This window comes from Xenopus laevis, chromosome 1S, assembly GCF_017654675.1.
Source record: "Xenopus laevis strain J_2021 chromosome 1S, Xenopus_laevis_v10.1, whole genome shotgun sequence".
Classification (NCBI taxonomy): Eukaryota; Metazoa; Chordata; class Amphibia; order Anura; family Pipidae; genus Xenopus; species Xenopus laevis.
In genome coordinates, this window is record NC_054372.1 from 101493432 (window position 1) to 101506810 (window position 13379).

Here is a 13379-nt window from a genome sequence, read left to right on the forward strand (position 1 = left end):
CTGCATCTTAGTTGGTTCATTTAAAATACATTGTGGTACAGAACCAAAATTAGAAGAAAAAAAAGTTGTCTGTCCAAATATTTATGGACCTTACTGTTATGCTGCCATTTTATAATCAGCTTCAGGGAGTAGAAGTGAAGCGGCTGACGAATGGCAGCTGACAAACCCAACTGCACATCTCTGCTGTGGCGTAACTACTCGCCGGCGGGCCCTGGTACAGTATAGGCACCTGGGCCCCCGTTTTGGGCCCTTCCCCCGATGAATTGCACACCAGAGTGCTGCTGGCGTACAGTAAAATCTCCCTCAGCCAAGCCAACAGCGATAACCGTTATCACGACACTGGCAGGCCCCAAAGGGGTGTAGGCCCAGGTGTAATCGCACCCCTGGAAGTTACGTCACTGGGTGATGGATTTGCTTCCCATCGTCCCCAAACACCCAACTCACACACTTCTCTCTTTTATTATATTGTGCACAAGTTGACAGCAATGCCAAGAATGGTCCTGCTGGGCTCCCCGTACTTCCCCACAGAGCTGCCAGGAAGGAAAGAAAAGAGTCCAGAAATAATGTGTCACTTTAGCCCATCCTGCGGGCCTCCAGTTGTTACTGGGCTCCAAAACACAGAACTAAAACAACTGAAGCAGGAGGGCTGCAGATCGGACAATACTAAAGGGTTCCTCCAGGTAGCGAGCAGCCCATCAGTAGACACAACTGCACTTCCCCATCCCCTGTCATCTCAGCACCGCTCTCAACTAAAAGACGATTCCGCTCAGCGCCTGATCCCAGGGCCGGATTTACATAGTGGGTGCCCCTAGGCCCACTGCCGTTTGTCGCCCCTGTCCGCTCCCCTTTACTCGTGCAAATTTTCATCATCTAGAACGGAGCAATGGGGATTGGTGCATGGGAAATTTAAAAAATTATGCATCCCCAGTGTTTTTGAACCAATGTGGGTGTGGTTGGGCAGCATGCCATCCCCCCTAAAATCCTGCCACCCTAGGCCCGGGCCTAGGTGGCCTTTCCAGAAATCCAGGCCTGCCTGATCCCTCTGCTCGTTCTCACATTTGTCCTATCTCTGAACTATCATCTCCCTCCATGGCACTGGGGCGGCTGCTCCTTTTCCAGGGTCAGGGGCCTCACTGACAGCCTGCTAAGTGCTAAGTGCAGTCACATGCTAAATTCTGATTAGACTGACATTTAAATACAGAGAAGCCAGTAACGGCAACAGCAGCAGAAAGTTGTACTTTGTGCCCCACTACCAGGGTCCACAGATCCTCCCGAAACTGAGTAAAGGGACCAGAACACGAGGTCAGCTCATGTTATACCCGGGGGAAGACACATTCTCCTAAGTTTTGCCTCATGCTCCAAGACCCGCCTCAGAGAAACGACACATGGGGAGAGAGACTGTACTTTGTTGGTGTTATTAGCATCATTATTCTACTTACAATGGGAATCCTGTGCAGGTGCTGGAGGTGAGATGAGATGAGAAGCAGAGAGGTCCGCACACAGTTGTTGCTGTGCTACACTTGCCAGGCTACCTTCCTTTGCATGTGCAGAAGCAGAGTCAGAATGACCACACATGCACACACGCTGGGTTGTGAGAGTGATTGGAGCAGCACTGCCATACCGCCAGCGGGCCTGAGGGGGTGTGTAAGGTCGGACTGGGTCCTAGATCCGGTGGCTTCTTTACTGCCCCGACTGCCCGAAAAAGGGCGCGTGCGTGTGTGCACATGTGCTGCGGCGCAGCAGGGGGGCCTTGGGACAGCAGCCCCAGTGGGTCCCGAGAGCCCCCTTAACCTGCGGCTGCAGGGGGGCCCAAGAGGTAAAGGGGACCCATGAGGCCCTAATCAGTAAGCAATTCCAATATATACACTATTGTTAAAATAGGACAACCTCTGGATATATTGGGGCCCTAAAATTACTTTACTGTGGGGCCCATTAACATATAGTTATGCCACTGGCTGAAATTCAGGCAAATCAGCTAAATGAAGTATGCATGCACAGGTCATATTACCTGGAACATATGAAAGTCAGGGTACAATGCTGGGAAACTACTGTAAATTATCTATTGTCAGAATGAACAATTGGAGTCTGACAAACAAACACGTTGTTAGGTATTTATTGTCTGCAAAGCCTTATGACTATAAGACTGTCAATATTTGTTTAGCCACAATGTGTTGACTTTCTATGCCTCATGCCTTATTATAAGTTGTAACAACAGCACAATGTTTATTTAAAATTACACAGCCTCTGTTCATGTACAAACTCAATTGAATTTATGTGGAATCTTTGGTTGATACAGGAGCAACACAACCATGCCTGATACCATTTCATTAATGGGTGAGATAGGGCAGCAGATTTTCCAGTCACGTATAGCAAAATGAGGAGCCAACAATGATACAGCATGGGTGTCTCTTAGTATAACAGAGCAACTTTATAATACAGAGCCACTCTTTACATGGGTTGTTCACCATCCAAACACTTTTTTCAGTTCAGTTGGTTTCATATCATTCACCATAAACAAAGACTTTTTTCAATAGCTTTCAATCTTTAGTTTTTTTACCATTCTACCAGAATTTAAGTTTAAAAATGAATGTTCTTGTTTCTGTTGTTTGAGTCTGGCAGCTCAGTGATCCAGGAGCAGACTCTTAAGTGTTACAATTTAATTCGATACATTTAGTGGATACATTTCTCAGCAGTATGTGTGAAATATTAATGACTCTTGTATCAATTCCAACAGCTGCCTTCAATGAAAGTCAGAGATTCCACTCAGCGGGGACAAAGATAACAAATGTATCAAGTAAATGTATCAATTTAGAACAGTCAAATAGGTCCGGTTTCGATCAGATTTGAATCATACGAATCTAAGTTTCTAAGTCCACCAAATAGATTCTAGGAGGTCCCCCATAGACTTAAACAGCAATTCGGCTGGTTTTAGATGGCGAATTGTTGAAGACAGTACATGATAAATTACGAAATTCTAATTTTCTAATTTTTTCAAATTCAAATTGAATTTGGACTATTTCCTAGTCGAAGTACACAAAAATTAGCTCTGAATTAAAAAAAATTTTAATTAGAATTTTCACTTCGACCTTTGATAAATCTGCCCCTAAGTGTTAAATAAACAGGCTCAAAAAGTCAGTCTGGTGTGGAAAGGAGTTAGCTTAACAAGAAGTAATGGGGGACTTATTAACAAGCAGTAAGTCAAGGATGATGTCAAGAAATGTTTCTGCCAGTAATGCTGCGACAGCCACTGCTCTGAGACAGAAAGAAAATCCTTACCCTACTAGTGAGAAGCTAGTCACTGCTTGTTCATGTAGTGTTTTGTGGGAACAGCTTGATGTGAAACATTTTTTTTACAGGTAGAACAATGTATTGAAATCTAGTAAATGCCAATGTAAGACCTGGCTCGAATTCTTTTTATAGGGCAGTGAATCGAGGCATGGCTATTTAGTTCATATGTTGAGACTGTATGTAGTCGTTTTCTTGGATATCCAAATGGGGAGAAAAAAGTAAGTGGTAAACAAAAGTAAAACAGCAATACAAAGAAAGAGAAATGGAAAGTCAAGAGAAAGGTCAATGTAGGGATTGAAGGGAAACATTGGGGGTCACTTACTAAGTGCAGGGTGCAAAGTACAAAAAACAGGATCAATCATGCTTTCCCATGGGCAAATTATTGGATCATATAGGGGAGCCTGCACAGACATTTTGGGAGAGGACCACATGCACAGCTTAAAGCAGTCCATGCCCTCCATGATTGTCTGTCCTTTCTAATGAATGAAGGACAGACATATCTAGATCACGGAAGCCAGTGCAAGGTCCAGCTCTGTGCTACAGTCTATGAACTCCAAGCTTAAAGCTAATGGCACATGGGACAATTCCTCTGCCACTGCATTTTAGCCATTGGGCAGCTTCTATTTAAATATATTGGAAACAACCTGTCACAGCTGGTTCAGTCAGTTACTGTACCTGCAAACCATCCATGTAATAACTAACAGCGCTAGCAGTGTCAGACAGCTTCATTAACAAATTAATGGGGAGTGAGCATGAGAGTGTTACCGTTGTTGTTCTCTTAAATTAAACTGATGTAATGTAAGAGTAATCACCACCCCTGTAATTATTCTCTGCCATTACAAAAATGCAGTCTAATGATTTGTTTACACAAGGAACAAGGTGAAACTAGAACACTAATGTTACATATATAAATGCAATTTTATGACATGACAATATTTTCCTTTACCAAGTAAAAAAATGACCGTATCTTTTTAAAATTAATATAGAACAATCTTTTTTCAAATCAAATGAACTAAGATCAATATTTCAGTGACTTAGTATAAAAGTTCTTTCAGATGATCACTTCTCAAATTTGGGAGGTGTTAAGGGGGTGATCATTAAGGGGTGATCATTAAGGGGGTGATCATTAAGGGGGTGATCAAGCTATCTACATGGGTTAAACTGCAAAAAATGTACTTTAAACCTTTGAACTGCAAACAGCAGCATAGATACAAAACGAATACAGTTGCAAAATATACATAGTTACTTGCATACATCCATACAAACAAGACAGGCAGTACTCAGGCAGCAAAAACATGTAATTAATAGCAGAATACATTGAGAATGTTCTGTCAAAGGCAAAGTTGGAACTGGTTATACAAGTATAATTGCAGATATAGTACATCTGACTTAAAGATTACTTATTTTAACCATGTGCTTAGAACCAAGGTACTGGCAGTCCAAAGCAAATAAGCCAAATAGTGACTACCCTCTTTCTTTTCAGCTCTTCCTCTTTCCCCGTCACACTTTTCTGCACCATCCATTCTGTTTCCTCCTTTACCCTGTGATCAAATTCTGAGTCTTGATGAGTCCAAATAGCCCTCATGACTTTGCTTCACCTCTCAGCTCATTGTAAAGATTGTGGAGTAAGCCCGTGTCTTCCTGAGTGCTCCTGGTTATTCATTTAGTATATTCAGTATAGGTATGGGATCCTTTATCTGGAAACTACAACACATTTTCTATGGATCCTTTATTTGGAAACCCATTATGCAGAGAGCTTTGAATTACGGGAAGGCCATCTCCCATGGACTCAATTTTAATCGAATAATTCAGATTTTTATTAGCCTGTAATAAAAAACATTAACTTCTATGTGATCCAAACTAAGATATAATTACTCCTTATTGAAGGACAAAACAATCCTATTGAGGAGAATTCACGTTTTAAAGCTTTTTTTTTTTTTTTAGTTGACTTTAGGGGGCCGATTCACTAACTTCGAGTGAAGGATTCGAAGTAAAAAAAACTTCGAATTTCAAAGTGTTTTTTGGGCTACTTCGACCATCGAATGGGCTACTTCGACCTTCGACTACGACTTCGAATCGAAGGATTCGAAGTAAAAATCGTTCGACTATTCGACCATTCGATAATCGAAGTACTGTCTCTTTAAAAAAAACTTTGACCCCCTAGTTCGCCATCTAAAACCTACCAAACTCAATGTTAGCCTATGGGGAAGGTCCCCATAGGCTTTCCTAAGTTTTTTTGATCGAAGGATATTCCTTCGATTGTTGGATTAAAATCCTTCGAATCGAACGATTCGAAGGATTTAATTGTTCGATCGAAGGAATAATACTTTGATCGTACTATCTGCGCTAAATCCTTCGACTTCGATATTCGAAGTCGAAGAATTTTAATTCCCAGTCGAATAATTAACCCTCGATATTCGACCCTTAGTGAATCGGCCCCTAGGTATAGAAATCCAAATTACAGAAAGACCCTTTATCTGGAAAGCCCCAGGTCTGTAGCATTCTGGATAGCTGTTCCCATATCAGCATATGCCCTTTGGTCTTCACCCATATCTAGAACATTTCCTAACCCTCATTTCTCCTTTAATATGTCTCATTCCATTAATTTCTGGCCTTTGAAATGGCTTGCTAGAAAGAATCAGCCTTCTATGGAATCTTACAGCAGTTCCTCTGACATTTGCCAAAACCCATAAATTGTCAGTCTGGGCCTGGAAAGCAAACATCTTATTGGTTGCGATGGGTTACTGTATCTTTGCAGACTTGTGAAGGAATGTAATAAAAGTCGAAAGTCGAAAAATATCTGCAATGTGAAATGTTATGCCTTTGCACAAAAATGTTTTCTTTGCACTATTTTAATAAAGCTTTTGCAAACCCTGGAATCTGTTTAGCGACCTCTTCGGACAGTGGAAGAAGGTTTGGGTTTTTTTTTAGTTTGTGCCAGTGGGCAGCTGAAAAAGATATTATGTGCGCTCTAAAAGATTATGACACCTTCAAGCACTTCTTAAATTTGAGCAATTAAAATTCATAATGTGCAATTAAAATTTGCAATAATCAATTAACATTCACAATGCAACAGCAGGAAGAATATGACATTGCGAAATGTACATTTTTATTCTTATTTGTACAAATTGTTTTTCTCTTTGTGACTTTTATTACATTCCCCCATTAGTGCCTTTTGCATAAAAAGGAGAAAACGTATTTTAAGGGGAAGTGCTACCTCCAAAACAAAATACAGTATTTACTTTTCGGTGGTCACTATTAGTAGGTATAATGATGTTACACTTAGGGGGTTATTGATTAAAGTCCGAATTTATCTCAATATTTTCGGAAAAAAAAACTCCAACCAAATCCGCACAGGGTTTTTTTGGCTTATTTATTAATAAAAATTCCCGAAAATTTTGTTTGCAGGAAAAAATCTGATTTTTTTTATCCGATTTTCACAGATTTTTCATCTGATTTTCTTTTTTTTTTTTCGGATTTTTCACACGAAAACCCAGAAAACTTCTGGGTATTGCCAAAAACCCAGTCCACATCAAAAAATCATTGGGACTTCTCCCATTGACTAATATGCAACTTCGACAGGTCTGAGATGCCCGGATTTTCTGATTCTGACTTTTCACATCTTCAGGGTTTAATAAATTCTGAAAAATTTGTGATTTTTTTTAAAAGTCCAATTTTATTTTAAAAAATCTCGTATTTTTCGTGATTTTTGCATTCGGAGTTTAGTAAAATAACCACTAAATCTTATTCAAGGCTGGAACTAGTGGGTAGGCAAAATAGGTACATACCTAGGACACAGTGGGTTGTGGAGGCATATACCTCTTCTGCTAGCCTACCCCTTTTGTTGGCGGAGGGGGTGGCAGGAATTGTGCTCAATGGTTATTTACCAACAGCTAGGGGCAGATTTATCAAGGGTCGAATTTCAAAGTAAAAAATACTTGGAAATTCGACCATCGAATTGAAATACTTCGACTTCGAATATTGAAGTCGAAATATTTTTCACCGAATTTGGCCATCGAACGATCGAAGTAAAATCGTTTGATCGAACGATTTCAGCGTACGGTCGAACGATTTTACTTCGATGTGTGAAGACTTAGAAAATGGTTGTAGAAGGTCCCCATAGGCTAACATAGCACATCGGCAGGTTTAATTTGGCGAAGTATTGAAGTCGAAGTTTTTGTAAAAGAGACAGTACTTTGATTATCAAATGGTCGAATATTCGAACGATTTTTACTTCGAATCGAAGTAAATTCGAAGTCGTAGTGAATGTTTTTACTTCGAAAATTCCCTCTAATTCACTTCGACCCTTGATAAATCTGCCCCCAAATCTGATTATTTTCCAACATTCTAATTCATAGCCAGGGTCAAACAGATTATATAGGTCAGGCAGGTGGGTCGCAGGGAGGAAGTTGAGTAGTTAACTCCCCTGTGATGCCTATGTTAGGCCAAAGTCACAAGCAGTGGTTATTAAAAAGTAGTTACTTATCTTGGTATGGAAAGGACTATAAATCATCCTTTACTTCCAACTAATAACCATTTTGGGTGACTTCTGTTGCTTCCCACCAAGCAAGATATAAAGGGAAAACCTGTTGACTGCAGTTTTTACGAACATGGGATCCTTTTAAATAAATTGTTCTGCAACCATATCTTCCCTTTTTCTGTCCCCAGCATTAAGCTACATTTTGCAACATTCTTTGGTGATCGTTTTTATTTATTAGTGTCAGTTAATTACACAAACCTGGTGGATTATTATAATCATAATTTGGAAATAATAAGCAGGTACCAGCTACATATGATTACAGGGTGTAATAGTAAAACACGAGCCAGAAGTTCAATCTGCAGCTATTCCAGAAATGATGAAGGGATTGAAAAGGGAAGGATCTGAAATTTAAAGGACAAGTAAATAATACATAGTAAGTTAGGTTGAAAAAAGACCCAGTCCACCAAGTTTCATTTTAGTCTATATATAACCCGCCTAACAACTAGTTGATCCAGAGGAAGGCAAAAAAAAAAATTTGAAGCCTCTCCAATTGCCTCACAGGGGAAAAAATATTTCCTTCCTGACTCCAAGATGCAATAGGACTAGTCCATGGATCAACTTGTACTGTGAGCTACAGTATCTTCCATAACCCTGTATTCCCTTACTTGCTAAAAAGCCATCCAACCCCTTCTTAAAGCCATCTAATGTATCAGCCTGTACAACTGATTCAGGGAGAGAATTCCACATCTTCACAGCTCTCACTGTAAAAAACCCCTTCCGAATATTTAGGCGGAACCTCTTTTCTTCTAATCGGAATGGGTGACCTCGTGTCAGTTGGAAAGACCTACTGGTAAATAATGCATTAGAGAGATTATTATATGATTCCCTTATATATCTATACATAGTTATCATATCCCTTGAGACGCCTCTTCTCCAGCGTGAACATCCCCAATTTTGCCAGTCTTTTCTCATAGCTAAGATTTCCCATACCTTTTACCAGCTTAGTTGCCCTTCTCTGTACCCTCTCTAATACAATAATGTCCTGTTTGAGTGATGGAGACCAAAACTGTACAGCATATTCTAGAAGGGGCCTTACAAGTGCTCTATACAGTGGAAGAATGACCCCCTCCACCCTTGACTCTTTTAATACAGCTCAATACCTTATTTGCCCTTGATGCTGCTGACTGGCATTCCTTGCTACAGCCAAGTTTATTATCTATTTTCCATTATGGATTTGCCTAGTTTAGTCTCATTAAGGGTACATATCCAAGGTGGCTTGGATATTTTTACATCCCAGGTGCATGACTTTATATTTATCAACATTGAATCTCATCTGTCACTTAGCTTCCCAGATTGCCAGTTTGTCAAGATCCCGTTGCAAGGATGCCGCATCCTGGATGAAATTAATTGGTCATCTGCAAACACTGATACATTACTTACAATACCCTCCCCAAGTCATTAATGAACAAGTTAAATAAAAGTGGACCCAATACTGAGCCCTGAGGGACCCCACTAAGAACCTTACTCCAAGTAGAGAATGTCCCATTAACAACCACCCTCTGTACCCGATCCTGTAGCCAGTTTCCTATCCATGTGCAAACGACTTCATTAACCGAACAAACCTTAGTTTAGAAAGCAGTCGTTTGTGGGGTATAGTATCTAAGCTTTGGCAAAATCCAAATAGATCACATCTAATGCTCCCCCACCAGGGATGATATCAGGGGGGCACAGGGGGTACTACTGTACCAGGCCCAAGCCGCACCTCCTCTCCTGAAGTCCCGAACAGCCAAAATGAGGGAGTGCTTTACTTCTTTACTTCTATATTAAGCCACATAGGGTGATTCGTAGAGTTTCTACATTTATTTCTTATAATATTATTTAAATTATTTAATATCATTTTAAATGACAACCACTTTTGTTCTTTGTTTTTAGATGAAAACGTAATGCCCCAATCAATGCTCTGAAGGGCAACCCTCAATGCACTGAAATTAGCTTTTCTGTAATTCATGGTTTTTGTTGCCCCAGTATATATTTGTTTTTTACACCAGACATTAAAAGATATAACATTATGGTCACTATTACCCAGGGGTTCAATGACTTGCACATTTGCTATAAGTTCTGGGTCATTAGAGATCACTAAATTCAGAATAGCATTTTTTCTGTTAGGCTCCTCAACAACTTGTGCTATAAAATTGTTTATAAACTTGTTCCCATTTATTGTCCTGGCAGTACTGTTGCTCCAGTCAATATCTGGGTAATTAAAATCCCCCATTATCATTACTTTACCCAAACTAGCAGCCTTTTCTATTTGCATCAGGAGTTTCGCCTCCTCCTCCTCACTTACATTAGGGGGTCTATAGCATACGCCTACAATTAATCTGCTGGACCATAACAGCACCCTTGTTTTCACCTCCTCCTTTATATTAGCTTTTAAATCCTGCCTAACAAACAGACACACCTGTCTTCCTTTTCTATTGCCTTTGTCCCTCCAAAACAAACTATATCCACTGATAATAACTGCCCAGTCATGCGAATAATTCAGCCATGTTTCAGACACACCAGTCACATCATACAAATAATGTTCACATGAAAGTTTACATTAAAAGTTATGGCTATGTTCTTACAAATCTTGTGCTTTGTCCATGCAGTCTACAGCCGCTCATTAAGAAAGGATATGATTCTAAGAACTTGATAACATATATGGAAACAATATGGCAGTCAGAAGCTGCTCAGTGTGGGATCTTTTCAAATGCAAATTCACATGAATGTGAGAAAAGAAAAAAAATATAGTTCTGAATAAAGGGTATGATGCCAACTATTATGCAATTGCCGTGTTTCTTGTCCTCTACAATAACATGAAATAAACCTAATAGTAGTGCCACACTGGCGGAGAAAAACCCAATATGCTTGAGGAATAAAGTCTTTGGTTTAAATTGAGTGTGGATTTTTGACGCATTTTTTTCAATTTGGCCAAAAGCCCAATATGCTCCTGTCCAACAGTCTTGCCAAAATCTTTACTGTGTTTATGCTGGCAGGCTAACGCTGTGCCTGTCAGTGCATAGTCAAAACATGGTGGAAATGATCAGAAATACTACAGCTCTAACTGTAAAAGGAATAAGTGTGGAAGCAAAAGACAGAACTCTGTCTGTTAATTGGCTCATGTGACCTAACATATATGGTTTGTTTGGTTTGTTTGTGTGCACCCTGAATCTTAGGATCCCAAGCAGTAGCCCTTATTTTTTAAAATGGCAATTTTCTATTTATGACAATGAAAATGTTTTATTTGCATGAAGCAGGGTTTTACATATGAGCAGTGCTATGCAATATATTTTTAGACAGACCTACATTGTTCATGGGGTATAGTTTTCCTTGAAATGTGTGTGCAAAGAATACATTTTCCTGCTGGTCTAGTTAATCTTGTTATTTTAAGATGCACACATTCTTTACTGACCTCATAAACAGCTTTGTGCTCAAGGCTTAGATTAGATTCAAATCTATAAGAATATATATCACTCTATAATTAAATGGAAGATCCACCAAAATACATTTTTGATGTCTAATGAAAGAAGAAAAAAATCAGAAATTTTAGATGCCCGAGGCAAGTGCGTCAGTCAGGGTCGGAACTAGGGGTAGGCAGAAGAGGCAGCTTCAGTCTTACTCCCCTTTCTTCTCTCTGTCACCCACCCCTCCGTCGTTCTCCTGTCACCCTCCTCTCCGTCGCTCTCACCCTCCTCTCCATCGCTCTCCCACCCTCCTGTCACCCTCCCCTCCATCACTCTCCGTCCTCTCCCCTCTTCATCCCAACCTCCCCTCTGTCCCCTCCATTCCTCCCCACCATTGCTCTCCCCTCTGCCGCTCTCCCATTCATTCCAGATGAACACGCCTAGGGTTGCCTGGGGTGCCCAGCCAGCCTGGCCCGTCCCTGGCATCAGTTTGTGCTTCCCACCATAGCCTGCCTGCTTGCTACCTTAGGCACATACTTCTTCTGCCTATCTTTTGGGTCTGAATGAATACAGTATATAATACTAATAGGGTTATATACTAAAATTATTTTTTCCCCCATATTTTACCAAAAACCAACTCAAACTAACTTCCATCCATGAATTTGGCTTATTTCCTAATATTTCAGGATGAAAAAATCTGATAAAAAAATAGAATTTTTAGAGTTGAAAAAAACCGATATTTTTTCACTAACGAATTGTCTTACTCGTCTTTTAGTAAATAGGCGTTATTGTTGCATATGTCATTTTTGGGGGAATTTTTCCTCTTTAATATCATATATGAACCCAAACTGTAGCGGATGTTTTTTTTTTAATTGTTTTTCTTTTTTTAGCTCTAAACTGGTTTCCTCGGTCTAACACTTTGAACTACTGCAAACAACCATTTACAAATTCCTGACTCATGCTTCAAACAGCCATTGAGGGTAGGAGAAATCTGACAGTGATTAACAGCATGAGATTTATGAGTTAGGGTTCTCAAATTAAACAATGTAATGTAATTAAAATGAATTAATCAATAAATATTATTTTTGTTATTGTGTAAATATTATTATATACTAAGAAACTGATTTCTTAAAACATCCTCTACAATTTACTGGATTATTTATAACAGGGATGGATCCCCCTTAAAAATCTGGTGGCTACTTGGGGCATAGGTATTTAGAACTGGCATCCACGGGCATCTAAATATGCCACAGAGGAACTTAAAGACCCCAAACATGGGGCACATTTTAGACATAAAATGCACCACAGCATTTATGGCTCAAATCCACCCCATGTGTTGAGTGTAGGATGCCATCTTTTCTATAATAAAATACTAGCCTTCCTATATTTTACCTATCTTCTCTATTAACAATATCAATGGCATCAAGTATCATTTTTTACCAGTCAGGCCAGTAAATAAAAGGCAGGGGGAAACCCTAGAGCAGTGACAGGCAAATCCTGTTTCTACATCAACTGATATATATTTTTAATCATACATGTGGTTATGGTTACCACCTTTTAGAAAAAAAATGCAGGCCTCCCAATATCGATATTTCAAGCATCATTTTACCAAACCATTAAAGGAGAAGGAAAGGCTAAAATGAAGTTAGCTATATTTTTTTTTTAGAAAGGTCTATATAAATACACCAGTAAACCCTCAAAGCAAAACTGATTTGAGTCCTCTGTCAAAAGAAACACTGCATTTCTTTCCTTCTATTGTGTACACATGGTCTTCTGTATCAGATTTCCTGTTTTCAGCATAAACCTCCAGGGCTAGGGTTTGAGCATGCTCAGTTTGCTCCTCTCTCCCACTCCATCCTCCCCCCTCCCTGCTGTAATTTGAGCACAGAGCTATAAGTAAGCAGGGAGAGACTCAGGCAGGAAGTGATGTCACAGCAAACTAATATGGCAGCTGCTATCCTAAATAAACAGAGCTTCTAGAGCTGTTTACTCAGGTATGGTAAATCATTCTACAGAATAATTATAGTGTTATAGCTTGCACTATTGTGGCTAATCTATTGGCAATAAACTGCTTTGGTTGCTTTCCTTCTCCCTTAAAATACCATCCAGTTTGCAACCCTACATTTGGTACTTTATCTGAATACTTGTTGCTCAAGAATCCATATACC